This window comes from Salvelinus alpinus, chromosome 36 (assembly GCF_045679555.1).
Source record: "Salvelinus alpinus chromosome 36, SLU_Salpinus.1, whole genome shotgun sequence".
NCBI classification, from domain to species: domain Eukaryota; kingdom Metazoa; phylum Chordata; class Actinopteri; order Salmoniformes; family Salmonidae; genus Salvelinus; species Salvelinus alpinus.
In genome coordinates this window covers 18,832,197-18,847,222 of record NC_092121.1, presented here as the reverse complement: position 1 = coordinate 18,847,222, position 15,026 = coordinate 18,832,197, and the positions used below count along the sequence as shown (strand labels likewise).

Sequence of the window (15,026 nt, the reverse complement as noted above, 5' to 3'; positions counted from 1 at the left end):
TTACACTGAGGGTTTCAATATATAGCTGGGTTTACTATATTTTTGTTACATTAATTTACAGTACAGACAGTAACTATCCTAGTTTCCCTTAGAAACTCACATAACAGCTAGAATACACTGCTGGTCTTACACAGTGTATAGATGGGGTTGCCATATTATTTTGTTATACTGCAGGGTATACACTATCCATCTCTTCTTCCCACAGAGAGAAACTACTATGTCCAGCATGGCTTTTCGCCATGAGAAATGCGAGGTGTCCCTTCCCACAGGCAGCGGACTGCATCTAAGAAGGTTGGCACTCTGCAGTCACCCTGAGGTGCTTGCCGCTGGCATTGGCAGCTTCTCACAGGTCCAAAGGCCAAAGTGAGAGAGGCAAGTGGAATCCCCATGGGCACTGAATACAGTGATGTAAGGCTGCAAACTCCAATTCCGATGCTGGCCACCACTATAATTCTGACGCCTCTAATGTCTCAGGGTCTTCTAATGTTGAAGCCCTGGTTGACTGAATGTTTCCGAATGAGTTCAGATGAAGGAGTCAACCTACACCCAAACCCCTCATTCTGACCAAGGGTTCTGTTTGACAGACACGTTAACCGGCCATTACAGTTGTCCACACGCTCCTCTCGCTGTTGCGGGTGAACTAGGGGCTTCCCCCAGTGTGTTGTGCCCGGCTAGGGCAATGAACACTTTTCACAGACGCAGGCAATTTGAAAGCTTTATCAGTTTTTGTTAATTATGGTGAGAGAGTTTTGGGCCAGTGCCTATCCGACCGAACTCTCACATTGCATGGTGGACACTGTTACTGCAGCATTTCGGCTGGTCCACCAACCTTTGTCTTTTGCTGTGGTGGCACATTCTACTGGAGAAGTAACTGCCTTACCTGAACGATTGGATAGTCTGCCCCATCCATGGAACAGGCCACAACAGACACGAGGACCCTCTTGAACCATATTAGAGTTCTGGGCCTCACCCTAAACGAGGAGAAGAGTCACCTGACCCCCTCATGGAAGGTGATCTACCTCGGGATGCCCATAGACTTGACTCTCATGAGGTCACGTCTCCCTCAGTTGAGAGTAACAAAATCCTATCCTACCTCAACCGTTTCCGGCTCGGACAAGCCATGTCGGTGGCTTCACTGCTGGTTCCGCTTGGCATTCTATATCAGGCCACTCCAGCGATGGTTCAACTCCAACGGCCGGCACCCAAAATAACACAGACACCATCATCTGTTGGTGATTGGTGCACAGGACCTGTGCTACAGCTTTGGGACAGGTTCGGGAGAGCACCGGTGGACCTGTTTGCATTTCAGGAGAACACTTATTGCCCCAGCTAGTTCTCGATGCCCTCGCTCACGATTGGCCGGCAATGCAGCTTTACACTTTCCCACCATTTCCCCTGATCACAGCTACACTAGACAGGGTCATCTTGATTGGCCTCCAACTGCTCTTGATAGCTCCATGCTGGCCGAGACCACCATGGTTCAGTCTTCTGTTGTCTCTCCTCTCGGGACCACATGGCAGCTACCCCTGAGGCCTGACCTTCTCTTCAGGCTGGGGGGACACTGTGGCATCCGGACCCACACTGCCTCCAGCTTTGGGTTTGGCCTCTGAGAGGCGTTAGTGGACCAGTCTAGGCCTTCAGGACAATGTGGTGAACACATGGTTTCTTCCACCAATGCATCATATCAAATGTGGTGGGGCATATTCTGTACCTGGTTTGAAAGCCATATGTGCAAACGGTTTTACGGTTTTCACAGTCACTGCTCGATGCGGGCTGAGCGCCATCCACATTGAGAGTGTATTTAGCCGCTGTCTCGGCATGCCATGGCGGATGCCAAGAGGGACCCATAGCTGGCTACCCATTGCTCTCCAAATTTATGAAGGGAGTTCGATGTCTGTGTCCAGCAGTGGCCCCCTCGGTGCTAAACTGGAACGTTGGCGTGGTGCTGTCAGCGCTGGCTAAGCCACTCTCGAACCACTAGAGTCGATTACTTTGAAGCATCTATTCGTGAAGGTGGCATTCCTGTTGGCTATTACCTCCACTAAGAGGGTGAGTGAACTTCATGCCTTTTCAGTGAGCACTGAATGTTTTTCAGAATGGGTCCAGACAAGAGGAGTGTCACCCTCCGTCTTAACCCCTCATTTTTGCTGAAGGTCCTGTTTGACAGACATGTGAACCGGCCCTTACAATCATCAAGTTTGAACTCGGCCATCGCTCATCCATATATTTATATGTACATATTCTTATTCCATCCCTTTAGATTTGTGTGTATTAGGGAGATGTTGGGGAATTGTTAGATTACTTGTTAGATATCACTGCACTGTCGGAACTAGAAGCACAAGCATTTCGCTACACACGCATTAACATCTGCTAACCATGTGTATGTGACCAATAAAATTTGATTTGATTTGACATTTGTCCGCATATGCTCCTCCCGCGGCAGCGGGTGAGCTGGGTGTGTTTTTCCCCAAGTGTGCTCTGCCTGGGTCAGGGCCTTGGACACTTACACAGACACAGGCAATACGACAGTCTGATTGGCTATTCATTTGCTATGGTGAGAGAGTTCAGAGCCTATCGATACAAAGACTCTCACATTGGATTGTGGACACTATTACTACAGCATATCGGCTGGCCAGACATCCTCTGCCGTCTGCTGTAGTGGCGCATTCTACGAGAGCAGTAGCTACATCGTCTAGCACCTTTTTCTAGGCACTATCGACTATTGTTGCCCCCGCCAATGAGGTCAGAACGGCTGTTGCCTCCGCTTCCCTGAGTGGGGAAAGAGGGACATAGCAACTATGACTGCCCTGAGCTCAGTCCTACAGGACTTTGCTCTATGTCTGGCCCTTACCTAGTTCACCGATTCATTTGGTATTGTGATACCATATCCTCTTTGTCGGTGATCAACGGCGCCTCGAAAAGGACACAAGATAGAGGCAGCTATTTAAGGGGGTCAGGCGTAGCACTACCCGGTACACGGGACTAATCTGAAATTCTTACTCGGAACGTATGCGGAAGAATACCATATTGAAGTGATCCAATAGCACACATAACCGTGGTTACATACGTAACCTTTGTTTCCCATCTCCTCCAAAATGATCTGTGTACAGTATTTCATCACAGTTTCTAAACCTAGAGGCGCAACATTGAGAGATTTCTGGGAACACTTGCGAAACAGGGCAAGCAGACCAGGCCGGGGTTTAGAGTTTGAGAAGTCAACGAGAGAAGTGAAAAATTCTTCCTTAGTTGTTCATTTTCTCTAAATCTAAAGGCACAATCTAGATGTGAGCCAACTTGTTATTACTCCAACCTTGTGAAAGTGACAAACTGACACGTTTTAATTTTAGCCAAAAACAACTTCATATCGAACGAGTGCCTTTGATTCGATGGCCTGCACATGCGCAGTTCGGAAGGAGACGACAGTTGGACCCGATGATGTGTTTCTGCACATGATCTTAGCTAGCCAACGTAACCTTGCATCACCTACAAGTGTGATCAGGGTTTTCCATTGGAGAAGCAGTTTCTGCCTGTACTATCTTTGATTTTATTCTCTTGCACGTCTCTTCCTTGTTTGGGTGTGTCGTCACTTCCTTGTTTGGCCGTATATGACTATTACCAGCTCATCGCCCTCTACTGTCCCGGGGTAATATTGCCGGTTCTCCACTTTTTTCATTTTTCAAGCGAACATCTAGGGAAATTTGCGAGCACACTCGTTCGCAGGGTTGCCATGTCCATAGTTTTCTGACAATTGGGCTACTATGAAAACAATGTCGCGGGTGAAAATGTATTGGTCACGGGTTGTGGGGTTTTGGGCTGCTTCTAAATTGCACCGCGGCCGCCATGGCATTTCTCTTAAAAAACTATATATACAGTATATTTTACTGTGACCTGCTGCTACTGACTATCAGGCAGTAAGCAAGCAGGCTGTTGCTGACTGAGGCAGTGGTGTGGAGGGGAGGGCCGGAGGGGTGTGTGTGTGTGTTCAGAGCACTGGCTGAGAGAGCGCTGCAGCACGAGCACCTCGTTGCAACTTGTAGGTAGGATAATTGTAGGTAGGATAATTGTAGGTAGAATAATTAGATTGGTCATTATGTAGATACCTATTTCCAACCCTTTTCCATAAGACATATTAACCTGCTAGAACTGATATAACGGCAGCAAAGCACTGGAAAACGACTTTAGTCGCGCTAGAGCACTTTAGATAAATTTCATCAGTGTGGACTTTTCTTCTAGAAAACAGTATCATGGGAAGGGTTTTACTCATGCTCAGTTCTTGGGTCTCAAGTGCTGTTCAGGTGGAAACTCCCTCGCATGCTACTGACATTAAATGTGTAGAATGATACATTTGCATCTGTTGGCCATCAAGTAGGCTATTAATTTATATGCCATTGCAGACTACTGTAGCCTACCATTTGATACAATAAATGTGTTGAAATGACGATATTACTGGAGTCATTGTAAATACATTTGTGCAACTTGTCTTGCCTACCTGGAGCTGGCAAACAGATTTAATAAATAGCCTATTACTTCAGCCATGTTTAGTTAATTAAATTGGAAGTTATCAATTGGGTTCATGGTCACAGCTCTATGCAAATGTATCATTCTCCACATTTAATGTCAGTTTCATTGTGGACTTTCCCTGAAATTAGATGTTGGCCTATCAGTGGCTAGGCTACCTGCATCTAGCTCAACAAACCATGGCAAAGTTGAATTGCAATTATAAACCCAGATTTTAGTCAGTAGTCTATGCCTATTGACATAACAAGTCAATCTCGTAAATAGGCCATATATAATTGTTTGCAGTGGCGACCCGTCATTCAGAGCAGGGGGTCAGAGCCCCACCTGTTTTGAGCCTCACATTTTTAGCAAAAAAATTATAATACAAAAAATATGTTTTGGGGGGGCTTGCCTGTTTTGCATGTTATTTTTGCATTAATATGTGTCACATATCAGTTTGAAAATAATGTTTAAAAATATATACGTATCATTGCGTTAATAGAGCTGCATACAAACATGGTCTCTTTTTGTTTTCTTGAGTAAGGCAGCTCCAAAATGCAGGTGTTTCAGCCTAGCTCAGTGCTTTCTGTGGTGGTGGGGCAAGCCAGCAGGAAATACAGAGTGTTGCACCGTGATTGGCTCAGTGTTCTGTCACTCATGGGGACACTACGTCACTGCCAAGTCTAAGGGTAGATCTTGAAAATTCTAGCCCCTTGGGTGCTGCCATAGATTTACATTAGAAGTGCCCATCCAAGAAGGCTCAAGGTCATTGGCCACAGATAAAATGACATCAAATCATGTTTTGTCTACAGTAGCTTTGATTGGACTTTCAAAATCTTAGCTAGCAGTAATCATCATAAATCAAGTCGACAATCTACTGGCAAATCCTTTTTAATCCTTGTCATCTGGTGCGGCAGGTAGCCTAGTGGTTAGAGAGTTGGGCCAGTAACTGAAATGTTGCTAGATTGAATCCCTGAGCTGACAAGATAAGAATCTGTCGTTCTGCCCATGAACAAGGCAGTTAACCCACTGTTCCTAGGCTGTCATTGTAAATAAGAATTTGTTCTTAACTGACTTGCCTAGTTAAAAAAAAAATTGGCCATGATGTCAATGATGCATAATTTGTGCCGCGCTCAAAACAACTGTTAACTCGAAACTGCAAAATCTGACTTTAGTGAGTTCAAGACAATTGGGAACTCGGGAAAAACGAGCTACGACTGGGAAAATAGGTTTTCAGAGCCTATCGATACAAAGACTCTCACATTGGATTGTGGACACTATTACTACAGCATATCGGCTGGCCAGACATCCTCTGCCGTCTGCTGTAGTGGCGCATTCTACGAGAGCAGTAGCTACATCGTCTAGCACCTTTTTCTAGGCACTATCGACTATTGTTGCCCCCGCCAATGAGGTCAGAACGGCTGTTGCCTCCGCTTCCCTGAGTGGGGAAAGAGGGACATAGCAACTATGACTGCCCTGAGCTCAGTCCTACAGGACTTTGCTCTATGTCTGGCCCTTACCTAGTTCACCGATTCATTTGGTATTGTGATACCATATCCTCTTTGTCGGTGATCAACGGCGCCTCGAAAAGGACACAAGATAGAGGCAGCTATTTAACGGGGTCAGGCGTAGCACTACCCGGTACACGGGACTAATCTGAAATTCTTACTCGGAACGTATGCGGAAGAATACCATATTGAAGTGATCCAATAGCACACATAACCGTGGTTACATACGTAACCTTTGTTTCCCATCTCCTCCAAAATGATCTGTGTACAGTATTTCATCACAGTTTCTAAACCTAGAGGCGCAACATTGAGAGATTTCTGGGAACACTTGCGAAACAGGGCAAGCAGACCAGGCCGGGGTTTAGAGTTTGAGAAGTCAACGAGAGAAGTGAAAAATTCTTCCTTAGTTGTTCATTTTCTCTAAATCTAAAGGCACAATCTAGATGTGAGCCAACTTGTTATTACTCCAACCTTGTGAAAGTGACAAACTGACACGTTTTAATTTTAGCCAAAAACAACTTCATATCGAACGAGTGCCTTTGATTCGATGGCCTGCACATGCGCAGTTCGGAAGGAGACGACAGTTGGACCCGATGATGTGTTTCTGCACATGATCTTAGCTAGCCAACGTAACCTTGCATCACCTACAAGTGTGATCAGGGTTTTCCATTGGAGAAGCAGTTTCTGCCTGTACTATCTTTGATTTTATTCTCTTGCACGTCTCTTCCTTGTTTGGGTGTGTCGTCACTTCCTTGTTTGGCCGTATATGACTATTACCAGCTCATCGCCCTCTACTGTCCCGGGGTAATATTGCCGGTTCTCCACTTTTTTCATTTTTCAAGCGAACATCTAGGGAAATTTGCGAGCACACTCGTTCGCAGGGTTGCCATGTCCATAGTTTTCTGACAATTGGGCTACTATGAAAACAATGTCGCGGGTGAAAATGTATTGGTCACGGGTTGTGGGGTTTTGGGCTGCTTCTAAATTGCACCGCGGCCGCCATGGCATTTCTCTTAAAAAACTATATATACAGTATATTTTACTGTGACCTGCTGCTACTGACTATCAGGCAGTAAGCAAGCAGGCTGTTGCTGACGGAGGCAGTGGTGTGGAGGGGAGGGCCGGAGGGGTGTGTGTGTGTGTTCAGAGCACTGGCTGAGAGAGCGCTGCAGCACGAGCACCTCGTTGCAACTTGTAGGTAGGATAATTGTAGGTAGGATAATTGTAGGTAGAATAATTAGATTGGTCATTATGTAGATACCTATTTCCAACCCTTTTCCATAAGACATATTAACCTGCTAGAACTGATATAACGGCAGCAAAGCACTGGAAAACGACTTTAGTCGCGCTAGAGCACTTTAGATAAATTTCATCAGTGTGGACTTTTCTTCTAGAAAACAGTATCATGGGAAGGGTTTTACTCATGCTCAGTTCTTGGGTCTCAAGTGCTGTTCAGGTGGAAACTCCCTCGCATGCTACTGACATTAAATGTGTAGAATGATACATTTGCATCTGTTGGCCATCAAGTAGGCTATTAATTTATATGCCATTGCAGACTACTGTAGCCTACCATTTGATACAATAAATGTGTTGAAATGACGATATTACTGGAGTCATTGTAAATACATTTGTGCAACTTGTCTTGCCTACCTGGAGCTGGCAAACAGATTTAATAAATAGCCTATTACTTCAGCCATGTTTAGTTAATTAAATTGGAAGTTATCAATTGGGTTCATGGTCACAGCTCTATGCAAATGTATCATTCTCCACATTTAATGTCAGTTTCATTGTGGACTTTCCCTGAAATTAGATGTTGGCCTATCAGTGGCTAGGCTACCTGCATCTAGCTCAACAAACCATGGCAAAGTTGAATTGCAATTATAAACCCAGATTTTAGTCAGTAGTCTATGCCTATTGACATAACAAGTCAATCTCGTAAATAGGCCATATATAATTGTTTGCAGTGGCGACCCGTCATTCAGAGCAGGGGGTCAGAGCCCCACCTGTTTTGAGCCTCACATTTTTAGCAAAAAAATTATAATACAAAAAATATGTTTTGGGGGGGCTTGCCTGTTTTGCATGTTATTTTTGCATTAATATGTGTCACATATCAGTTTGAAAATAATGTTTAAAAATATATACGTATCATTGCGTTAATAGAGCTGCATACAAACATGGTCTCTTTTTGTTTTCTTGAGTAAGGCAGCTCCAAAATGCAGGTGTTTCAGCCTAGCTCAGTGCTTTCTGTGGTGGTGGGGCAAGCCAGCAGGAAATACAGAGTGTTGCACCGTGATTGGCTCAGTGTTCTGTCACTCATGGGGACACTACGTCACTGCCAAGTCTAAGGGTAGATCTTGAAAATTCTAGCCCCTTGGGTGCTGCCATAGATTTACATTAGAAGTGCCCATCCAAGAAGGCTCAAGGTCATTGGCCACAGATAAAATGACATCAAATCATGTTTTGTCTACAGTAGCTTTGATTGGACTTTCAAAATCTTAGCTAGCAGTAATCATCATAAATCAAGTCGACAATCTACTGGCAAATCCTTTTTAATCCTTGTCATCTGGTGCGGCAGGTAGCCTAGTGGTTAGAGAGTTGGGCCAGTAACTGAAATGTTGCTAGATTGAATCCCTGAGCTGACAAGATAAGAATCTGTCGTTCTGCCCATGAACAAGGCAGTTAACCCACTGTTCCTAGGCTGTCATTGTAAATAAGAATTTGTTCTTAACTGACTTGCCTAGTTAAAAAAAAAATTGGCCATGATGTCAATGATGCATAATTTGTGCCGCGCTCAAAACAACTGTTAACTCGAAACTGCAAAATCTGACTTTAGTGAGTTCAAGACAATTGGGAACTCGGGAAAAACGAGCTACGACTGGGAAAATAGGTTTTGAACTTTCATACAACTCGGAATTGTAAATTGGGAACTTGGGCATCTTTCTAGAGCTACGACCTGAAGATTACTAACAATTTTTTTTCTTCTTAGAGTTCCCAGTTGCCTTGAAAGCACCATGAATCCAGAGAATTCCAGACTTTGATAGCAAAGTTTGATTAAAAAAACATTGGCCACGAAGACTGCCGCGCATAATCAGTTTGTCACAGCACAACAAGGTGAGTCCAAAAATGTTTACTATGCTGCTGCATAAATGATGTAATATGCCAGGGAGATAGTATTACTTTCTTAGTTACAGTATACATAAGTGTGTGTTGTGTAGTGAGCTGTTAGTAGCCCGTGTGCCTCACCCTAATCATTTTGTCTATTTTCACCTCTTAATTTCACCTACTGTTCTGACTTGGTGGTGCACATGTAGCCTATAACCTGTTTTTGAGAAACGTAATCATTGAATATTGTAAGAGCTTTCATTGTCTGCTTATATGCCCCCTTTATTTATCCTACGGTTCTGACTTGGTGTACAGGGAGAACACTGTAAGAACGGTGCATGTTCTGAATTCTGTCACAGTACATTTCAAAGGTGCTGAACGTCCTTCCTAGCTCGCTCATTAATGTCTTAAACGAATTTATAGATTGCCTCTTATCCGCTTGTCGTCCCCTTATGCCATAGCTTGTACATCTTAATTGTCAGTAGAAACCTCATTTGTTTAAGCAAGTCAGCCATATCAGCTATATATTTTTTAAAGACAGTAAATTAGGCTGAATGAACTGTTTCGCTGCCAAACAAGGCTCCGCTGACAGCCAGGTGTAGCAGTGGTATAGTGCAATTAATCTATTGTTTAGTGTTGTGTTGTGTAGTGGCTTTGCTGGCATGCATCCCACTTTTTGTTCTTGTTGCCCCACCAATAGATTTACATGCTAAAATCACCACTGATTGTTTTGTAGTCTTAACATCTGGCACATAATAATGGCACAATTGCCAGAAAATAGCCTAATATAATATTTTTGAAGTTTGTCCAAGTGTTTCTTGCACAGAGATTTCGAGATCCTCTGTCTAATTTACATCACTCAAACTCTCCTCAAACTCTCCTGTCGGATTTATCTATAGTTATGCACATGCGCAAACTGGATTTATTTACAATTATAAACTAGGTGGTTTGAGCCCTAAATGTTGATTGGTTGAACTCTGTGGTATATCAGACCGTGTACAACGGGTATGACAATAAATTACTTTTTACTGTTCTAATTACGTTGGTAACATGATTATAATAGCAATAAGTCACCACAGAGGTTTGTGGTATATGGAGACATATTCTTAAACTTGGAAGAATTATTATTTTGATGGAAAACCGAATGTTGCTTCTTAGCCTAGGTCATTACAAATTACGTCGATATTCCTTCTTAATTCGCTCGATAATGTTATGAAAAAAGCTTTATTGGATAAATGTGACAACTCCTCTCTTGCTGCAACATGTGGGTTAATTTTCAGGACCTGTGGGCAGGTTTTGACTGGTCATTGATCCAGTTATTTTAGCTGGACCTGGCAACCCTGCTCGTTTGGTACTTGGCTATTCCCCAGTCGAATCGAAACATGTTGACCCATTTAAAGAGACTACATTTCAGTTTTGTCTGCGTGCAGTAGGGTCTTTGTCAAGGTGAGTGAGGTTTAATAAATCCAATTTTTTTTACACAAATTAAATGTTGTACTTCAAAAAGTATCTAAACATGTTTGCCCACGTAAGCCATGCCATGTATGTGAATCCTGATTCTAAATTATTTCAGAAGAGAAACGTATATTTCGATTTTTCATGATTGTTTACTATTTGATCCACAGTTAATGGACATGACCAAGGCAACTAGAATTCAGTTCAGTAACAATATCAACCATACTGGGAAATGTGAAAACGCAGGGAGAGCGCCATATCACGGTGAGACTATTAATAACTGGGGGCAATAAATTACTGTGGCAAAAAAAGGAGAGTGTTGTTGGATTACTTTACATAGACAACAGAGGGCAGTGTTGACAAAGAATCAAAGGTTTTCAATAAAGGCCATTCAATAAAAGTGTAAAGTTGGATAGGCACTCTAAATCTACAACTTTGTAATTTAATATACTGATTATCCTGAATTCAATAGTAAAGCTCCTGACTGAAGCCTACTTTTCTTCCAGATCAGAGTTAACAAGGGAGCACTTGGGCCAGTACATCTCAAACACCCTCAGCCACATTCACACAGTGAGGGAGTTCTGTGACAGACATTCCAAATGGGCCCTTCAGAGGGAGACAGAACTGGAAATGATGAGGGACATCAAGGAGAAGGCAGACAGAATTGACCTTAAGTTCGACCATGTCCGTAACTCAGAGACCAAGGCCAAGGCGTTTGGGGAGTTCGTATGGAGCGGTCTGACCCAGGGGACTGCAGACAGTAGGCGTGAGGAGCTGGAGAAGGAGCTGGGAGCTGTACTAAAGGACACTCTGGGAGGCCTGGAGAAGCTGGATTACTTCCTGCATGCTGTGGAGTGTCTGGCGGTCACCTGTCTGTTGGTGTTTGAGGAGAACAGGTTCCTCTGTCTGCCTCAGGGGACGAGCCCTGCCAGTGTTCAGGCTGTCATCACTACTGCCAGGATATCCTGCACTCTCCTCATCCACTTTAAGAGGGATGCTAAGTCCTTCTTTATGCCAAGCCTCCTCAATGTAGAGGTGCTGGCCCTCCAGCTGGACAGATACATACAAATCAGCCAGCAGGTCTGTAAAAGAATGGAGAAGGGGTAAGTGGAGCTCCTATCACAATTTCTTCAACATTAACTTATGTAATGTTCTTTATTGCCATTTTACAAACACTTGATGTCCATTCTTTCCTTCTAGATTACAAATCAGACAACAGCCTGAGAATAAACTTGGGTAAGATCCCTCACACAGTTTTAATATCAGCATGTATATTATATTAGCATAGTTGTATTATTTTCCTTTCATTTTTGTCCTTCTCAGATAGGTCGTTTGACAAGGTTCTTTGGCTTATGTGATATAATTCAAATGCCACAAAATAATGTAATGAATATAATTTAATGTTGAAATGAATATTCATTACTACAGTAGCTCCATCAGTCAAATGACGTTTTGGAAAAAGAGGAATGACATCCCTGTGGTCAACCTTGGTGATGTGAGTGAAGAGTCCATACAGAATATGCTCCAACATTTGAATCAGCTGAGTGAGACCAGGTAGGTTATTCTGCCATGGTTTGGTTTTTCTCTTAAAACTTATGTTGACATTTTTGAACAAGATTCAAGAACTAGTCTATTGGAAAACAGTAAGTAGATATCTTTCCCCTCCGTCAGGATGGACCAGCACGTCAGACTAACGTTCCTGTTCCAAGGGGCTGCTCAGCGCTTCATTGGGCTGTTCAGCCAGCGCCGACCCAGGATGGAGCAGTTTCTGACCGATCTGGAGGAAAATGCTGTGCAACTGGACAGGATGAAGCTGGGGGCTAAGATCTCCAGTGTGGCAGGCAGCTCAGTGGGGGTGGCTGGAGGGATCCTATCCATCGTGGGCTTAGCTCTGACCCCTGTCACTGCTGGGGTGTCACTGGCTCTCACCATTGCAGGGGTCAGCCTGGGGGTCACCAGTGGGGTCAACAGTTTAACTACTGGTATCACAGAGATGAAGGTCAATAGCATCCATTAGAAGAAAGCCAGAGAAGTCTTCCAGAGTTTCATGGAGGATGTGGAGAGTCTCCAGGAGTGTCTGGAGGATGTGGCCAGGAATATAGAGCCCATCTTGGGGCAGAGCAGGGTGGACATGGTTGGAGCAGGGAAGGTGATTGCCACCACTTGGACCATCGGAAAACGCATTGACTCCCTAGTTGACCTTTCCTCAGGTTTTAAGTCAGCAGAAGTCCTTAGAAACAAAGAACTGATCACAAGTGCTGGTAAGTTGGCGCTCCAGGAAGGCAAAGTAGCACAAAACCTGCCCAAGCTAGCCGAGGACATCCCGGACATTGGACAGGTGGCCAAAGGCACCCCACTAGCCCTCTCCAAGTCAGCGCGGGCTGGTCTCATCACCCTCAATGCCCTCTTCATTGGCCTGGATGACTTCTTCATCTGTAAAGACAGCGTCAGCCTGGCCAAAGGCAGCAAGAGTGAGAGATCCCAGCTCATCCGTGCCAGATCAGCATTGTGGCGCACAGAGATGGACTCCTGGCAGAGGATCCATGACACGCTGTGTAGAGGTCTATTAACATTAGAGAAAAGTCAGATCATCCTGGAGCAGCCATTTTACCCTCTGGAGGAGAAGCTGAGAGGGAAGAAATCGATGTGTATGACACAGTAGGACAACATAAATGACTTAACAGTCTGAAGTTAGGGCCTCTCAAACATACTGTACAGTGGCACTTAGAATGTTCAACAATAAAAAATAAAGAGATGACACAAAGCACTTTTTTCATTTTCATCAATCATTCTGTACACAAGTCTAATTTTATAATCAACTTTACAATTTAATGTTATAATAAATTAAACAATCTGTTCAATTTAATGAAACGTATTCAGCTTGGCACTTTGTTTTTTAAAGTAGTCTGTTTAATATCATGGCCATATGTTTCCAAAATATGTGTTCAGAGTAGTCAAAATACTGAAAGTGAAATGTAATAATGTTTTCAATATTGTGTTGGTGACATGTACCTTCATACACAGGAGACTCACATTCCTCACTTCACTGGAAGTTGAAGACCTCTTGCAAAGGGACAGATCGAAATGTACTGGGGGGAGGGGCTTGTCCAACTGAAGTTGTCCTAAAAAATGATGACACCCTCCTCAAAGTTACAATTTTTTTCACATGACCCTCCCCTTGTACTGTGAAATAAATTGAACACCCTCCCCCCTCATAGAATTAATACTAAATCATTGTTACGACCACAAATAACAATAACTGTACCGAGCCTGTGATTATAATCGTGGATATCGACTTTACTACTTCAGCATGCTTGTGTGGCACGGTTAATGCGACACAGGGCTACGGGCCAGAAGATTGAGGGTTCGCCGACCACCACAGACAAGTTCCCTCTCCCTGCCTGTTTCATGACACTACGATCAGAGCCGGCTGCAGACAATAATCAGCTAGGGGTGAATCAGGTTTTCTAAATGTTTATGCCATATTTATAATTATAAATATATGCAACAAATGTTCCACCAACATGTTTCTGTGCCAATGACCACACAAACAATAAACAAAGCATACCGACTTTGGGCACTTCAATATCATGATATGCGTTTTCAACACCACAACAAATAGAACATGTCAATCTCCACAAACAGAAAATTTAAGGCTTGGCTTGACAATCTCTGAATGTCATTCAACTTTTTGGTGTTTTGTAACAGATGCCTCTTTCCATTCATCAAATGGCCACTGCACAATTTGGATTGATGGATTTTATTTGTCAGTTAAAGAAATACATACTGTATACAGTGCATTCGGAATGTATTCAGACACCTTGACTTTTTCCACATTTTGTTACATTACAGCCTTATTCTAAAATTGATGAAATATTTTTTTCTCATCAATCTACACACAATACCCCACAATGACAAAGCAAAACAGGTTTTTAGAAATTTTAGGAAATGTATTAAACTTTCAAAACAAAAATACCTTATTTACATAAGTATTCAGACCCTTTGCTATGAGACTGAAAATTGAGCTCAGGTGCACCCTGTTTCCATTGATCATCCTTGAGATGTTTCTACAACTTGATTGGAGTCCACCTGCGCTAAATTCAATTGATTGGACATTATTTGGAAAGGTACACCTGTCTGTATAAGAACCCACAGTTGACAGTGCATGTCAGAGCAAAAACCAAGCCATGAGGTCGACGTGAAGGAAAAGTAGCCAACAAGTGCTCAGCATATGTGGGAACTCCTTCAAGACTGTTGGAAAAGCATTCCAGGTGAAGCTGGTTGAGATAATGCCAAGAGTGTGCAAAGCTATCATCAAGGCAAAGGGTGGCTTCTTTGAAGAATCTAAAATATATTTTTATTTGTTTAACACTTTTTTTGGTTACTACATGATTCCATATGTGTTATTTCATAGTTTTGATGTCTTCTTAATTATTCTACAATGTAGAAAATAGTAAAAATAAA

At 43.2% G+C, this 15,026-nt stretch overlaps 1 pseudogene; it reads left to right on the top strand.

The window, feature by feature from the left end:
• Nucleotides 1-10,113: 10,113 nt before the first annotated feature.
• Nucleotides 10,114-14,702, top strand: LOC139565276 (uncharacterized; annotated as a pseudogene).
• The last annotated feature ends 324 nt before the right edge of the window (nucleotides 14,703-15,026 follow it).